This window comes from Callionymus lyra, chromosome 1 (genome assembly GCF_982586985.1).
Source record: "Callionymus lyra chromosome 1, fCalLyr1.hap1.1, whole genome shotgun sequence".
Classification (NCBI taxonomy): domain Eukaryota; kingdom Metazoa; phylum Chordata; class Actinopteri; order Syngnathiformes; family Callionymidae; genus Callionymus; species Callionymus lyra.
Window position 1 is genome coordinate 20685020 of NC_141818.1, and position 6000 is coordinate 20691019.

The window sequence follows — 6000 nt, forward strand, 5'->3', positions numbered from 1 at the left end:
TCCGACCACAGCTTTGGTGGCAAAATAAAATATTGCCTTGTTTGTAACATGTTTGTTTTGCTCAGACGAAGGTATCACTCCAGAGGGCCTGATGTGCAAACACTGTGCCATGGACGTCTTGGAGCAGATGGTCGAACAATATGTGAAGAATATCCCAAACTTCCCTTAGACCTGCTGCCTTTCTCAAGTAAGTCTTCATAGCAGCATCTTTAAGTTAAGATAGAGAAAAGAAACTTGACAGATAGATAATCAGCGTTAACAATTTTCCAATCTGTAGATTATATGATCGACTAGACAAACCTGCAGAAACAGCTGATGGTTCATGATGCTTATTTTCAAAGGCCACAAGATGGCACTCTCAGCTCTAAAATCTTTAGCGATGAAGACGAAGAATTGAGAGCGCCACCTACCGAGCTCTTTTAATAACAACACTGTTACTTTTCATGAGATTTCAAAAACGTTGAATGAGTGAGGAAAATATATGAATTCAATGCACTTTCAATTTTATTATTAACACATTATACACATATTATATGGTGTCGCTTTGATGAAGCTTCACAAAAGACATCCCACTAGAAAAATACCTACATTTACTAATTTCTATCATCAATATGAACCTTACATATTGTCTTGACATTGATCAATGTCCATTTGTAGATTTTAAGAGAATGATTCATTAAACAATAAGAATAATTTATGCTTTTATACTAGCATGTTACAAGTGACATCACAGACGGCATAGGAAAAATAAAGGTGTTTTGTTTGTGTGTGTTTTACTTTATCTCTCTTCTCTTTATTTTCAGGAACACACAGATGTGGAGGAGTTTGCTACTTCTGTGACCAGTTACATTCAATACCAACCACATCATGATAATATGCTGATGACAGTCGTAGGCCTCGTTCAGGACGACAGCGAACTGGCCTACAGAGAGGAGAAGCAACATTCGGTGGACTGGTGTGAGGTGAACTACCTGCTCCTGAACGTTGACAGGACTGAAGAGATCATCATCGACTTCAGAAGATCCCGACCCAGCCACACACCACTCCTCATCAACGGCACAACGGTGGAGGTCGTCAGCAGCACCAAGTTACTGGGGGTGCACATCACAGAGGACCTCAGCTGGACACCACCTCCCTTGTGAAGAAAAAGTCCAGCAGCGCCTGCACTTCCTGCGACGGATGAGAAGGTTGTCTCTCCTCCCTCCATCCTCTCCACCATCTACAGAGGAACCTGGTCTGAGAAAGGAGCTTTACAATTAACAATTAATTACTTACTTAATAAGTTCATAAAATGATCCTACACACGTATTGTAAAGTTAATATAATATATTAATGTACTTAATAAACTGAGTAATTAGTTAATCAAAACCGCCAGTAACGGGTTTTGTTGCATTTACTACAATACATTAGGACATTAGGATGGATTTGCTGCTACTGTGTTTCCATTCTATCTCTATTAAGTGTTGTAGTTCCGCTTCTCGCCTCTGGATGTCAGTAAGTGCGCCGTAGACAGAGGCCTCCGCCAGCTGAGCGTCTCCAACATGTCAACACACAGAAGCGATAACACGAGGAGAACTTGTGAACACAACAAACATGTTCACCAGGACTACACTGTTAGGGGTTTCTCTGTTCCGAGGAACACCGACCCCTCTTCTAGAATCTGTCTGTTCCCAGCGACTTGCTGGCCTGTTGTGTCCTTCAGTGTGAATTTTCAAACAGGTTCACACAGGCTTGCTGGAATCTGGGATTGTTTAATCTTTCTGTATGTGTGCAACGCTTTGTGACCTCGGCCTGTGAGTTGTTACAGTGAGTGAATGTAATGCAAGAATATGATTATTTAATATGAATTAAATATGTAAGATTATCAGTTAATCAAGTGACTATTTGAAATGTGTGTTAAATCTAGATGATTTATTACAGTAAAGTTGTCATTTCTTTACATTCCCCCTGATTGCATCATGAAATAATGATGCAATAAAACAAAGACAAGTCTGATTTCAAAATAATCGCGAATCTGATTATAAACTAAACATGCTAAACTATCATCCGTATAGTGCCACACAAAGATTACATTCGGTGAGAAAGCAACAGAGTAAACACATATTCATTTAATGAATGCAGTTATACATTTTGAGCATTTCTCTTAAATCCAAAAATCCCCAAAAAATTATTCCAAATTATGCATTAAAACTAGATTAATTGAATGCTAAGTAATCAAAACAAACATATTCACTAGCTAACTAAAATCTAATAAGCCTATATTGAAGTAAAGATTTTGTTAGAATATATATTGATATAGAGCCAGTATCCTCTTCTTTGAAAAACCTCTTTAGCGAGTTAAAAAGGAAGCAGCAGCCCTGTTTTCGGCGACCATGGATGTCGGCTCGTCTGGTGAAGCGTTGTTGACGTACTCCCCTGTCAACAGTGCATCATTGAGCTCGTCCTGAAACATAGGAAAGAGATGAACAGCATCGCGTTCTCTGGACAAAGCAGAAATAATACATTCCTCAATTATTTTTCTCAGTAATGGAATGACACAGCAGCAACCTAGTGCTAGGACTCCAAAAACAGTCAGTAGGGTAGTACCTACAGACATAATTACCCCCTTCCATTTACCAAATAGATCAGACTGATGTTGTTTTTTTGTTGCTGTTGTTTTTTCCGCCAATAATCTTAACCCATTCAACGCAATCTGGACAGAGCCCCCTTCAGCAGTGTTGTTCGGTAGAACCGTGCAACAAGAATCACCAAACAACACAAGTAACACACAACCCATTTATTAGCCAGTTACATGTCTAAAGCAAGCCGATTCTGATAAGTCATAAGAGAATTCTGGTAAAGCTCATCGGTTAAACCTTGAATTGCATTCCGGGTGAGATTCTGCAACATCTGAATATTAAAATGGAGAAAATTGATTCTGTTGATATTCTTATTGACAGTGACCCAAACAAATCCTGATAGTATGTCATTAGCAATTTTGTACTCTTCAGCTACCCCAATAGCGTCATAGTAAGTGATACCTCCTTCTGAAAGATCGAAATCTAAATCAAAAGCTTCCCTTCTTGGTCTTTTGCTCAAGTAGTTATTTAAGGGATCTAAATGGCTCCAATCAACAGATGAATCAGAGGATAGTTCGGGGCCAATCAAAGTTACTGGCAGCATTAATCTTACAAGAGCGCACTGCCCTTCCCAATTCTTCTTAAGTATGTTGTGAAGGGTACGACCACCGCAATACCAGAACAGGTCAGCTCTACTGACTGGCAAAGATGTAGCATTATTCCAAGTTGTAACATTAATCTTAGTAGGGCACCAATTATCAGTTAACCAACCATAATTACGTATTGTCTTGTTCACCCATCCCACCCTATTGAGACATGTGTAATCTTTCTTAATGGGAGTAAAAATTGGAGGAATAGTACTGTCAGACACAACGCCATACAATAAATCTAGAGCATGGCAGTTTCGGGGATTCTCAGTCATCATCAAAGCCAGCATACAGAAAAATCCAGCCGGATCATCTATATGATGCAAAGGAGCAGGTGTGGTGAACAACGTTGGTCCAGCCCGAGAACACATTATGCAGTCATATTTCTTATGTTGTTTAGCAGTTAGATGGATCCATTTTAACCACATGTTTTCTTCATAATATCCCGTTTCGGTTGCCGTAATGTTAAATTTATCTAATTCAGAAGTGCGTTTCTTAGTTACATTCAGGAAGAATATACCTATTGGATCATGTCCATTTTCCCAGCTTCCTAAACCATACAGTCCAGTGTCTTTGAGTGCAGGGGATGAAAGATGAACAGAAAGAGGATTACATCGATTCTTAACACAATTTGGTTGGGCGGTCATTTTAGTTATTGAGATTATTTGGGCCAGTGGATTGAGATCAGTTGAATGACAATTCCATCTGGAGGGGCCAGTGTTAGCAACAACACTCTTCCAGGATGAACAAAGTGAATCGGTTTTAGATCGAATAATGTTTATGATGCATTCACGGGTGGTACATTTTGCAATAGACCTGCTGAGGTTGCAAAGTGAATCTATCTTACAATTAGGATGCCAGACCAGACAGAGATACTTTGGGTTTGGTCGCCAAATGGCATCGTTTGTGCGGTATCCACAATCGGCAACAGAACAGTAGTCAATTTGAAATGCCAGATCTTTTCCTTCCTCGGCTTTGTAGACAGGAGGATAGTTTGGGGCTTGACGCTTTTGTCTTGCAGACAAATTCATGGGCTACAGATTTTGTTTTGATCTGGGCTGTAGCAGAATCAGGGGCCTTAGTGGATGTATCTGAGATGGAGAGATTTGTTTCCAGTATGAGTATCAGAATTATTATTTTAGCCAAAATTCTGAACATTCTTGGTCTCTTTAAGGGATGGCAGGTCTTTCGGCTGTTGTCTGACATATTGCTTTTAGGTCAGATCTGATATCAGAGAGGGATCTTTTGGGATCCTCAGCTTTTGCACAGTGGCTGAGATGTATCCAATTGGAGGGTTTTCCTTCCTTCAAAACCTTAATGGAATGAGTTTTGGCTTCCAACACTTCAAACGGACCCTTCCACTTTGGAAGACTCCAGTGAACTCTAAAGTGTTTCTGCCAGATCTAATCCCCTGGCTTCAGTTGTAGATCTCCTTCCTCCAGGACCCTTTGAAGGATGTCAGGCACCTGGTGAGTGAGAGCTTGTGCAATCTTATTCAAGGCAGAGATATAATTTGAAAGATCAACTCTAATGTCGTCAAGGGAACCGTCCGGTTCACTAAACGGACCAGATGTGCTAGGTCCAGGCATCAACCGTCCGGTCAATACCTCATAAGGGGAGAGACCTAAAGTCTCGTTAGGGCAAGATCTCATTGCCATCAGCGCTAATGGCAATGCATCAAGCCACTTCAGTTTAGTCCCCACACACTGTTTTGCCAACATCCTCTTGAGTGTCCCATTCGCTCTCTCAACCAGACCTTGCGAAGCAGGATGATACACAGAACCAAAAGTATGTTTGATGCCAAAGAAGTCTTCCACTGTTTTCAAGTCTTTGTTAGAAAAGTGTGTACCATTATCAGACCTAATGCGCCTAGGAAGGCCAAACCTACGTATCAGCTCTTTTGTCAACCACTTAAACACTTCCGCTGCCGATTCAGTTCTAGTGGGAAAAGCCTCAACCCACCTAGAAAACACATCCACACACACCAGTAGGTATCTCAAACCTTTTACCCTGTTGTCAAGTCCCATGTCTGTGGTGTCAATAACAATCTCCTTCCATGGATCACTAGGGGGCGGAAATGAACCCATCCCCACTTTGAGGGTAGCTCTAGGATTGTACTGTTGACATGCCTGACACTCCAAAACAGTCAGTTTAGCCACATCATTCAAATAGGGATGCCACCAGAACCTTTCAATTTTCGACATAATTTTCTTGTTGGAAACATCACCAAGATGATGACTCTCTTGACACAAACTCGTTAGTAGAACTGCTGGAGCAATAAGTCTCCCATCACTATGCCTCCAGAGTTTACCCACTTTCACAGCACCTCTGTTCAACCACACAGATCTTTCTTCAGGACTGGCTGAAGACTGTAACTATTCAACTGTTTCTTCAGAAATGGCGGAAGAAACCTCCCCCTGAAGGACTGGTAAAGCAACCATCAAATTAGCACGATAGCCAGCCGCTAGCTTAGCGGCCTTGTCAGCTTCAGCGTTACCTTTAGAAACCACAGAAGTCCCTGATTGATGACCTTTGCATTTCAATACTGCAACCTCACGTGGTGATGCTAAACCCATCAAAAGATCATTCATTTCAGAGAGATGTTTAATTGGAGCCCCTGTGGCTGTAACAAACCCTTTCCTCTTCCAATGAGGAAGATCAATATGGACAGCATGATGTGCATATGCTGAGTCAGTATAGATATTAGCAGATTTTCCAGAGGCCAAAAAAGAGCCCTTGTGAGGGCAAGGATTTCAGCTTTTTGAGCGGAACAAGGTTGAGGAACAGATACAGCT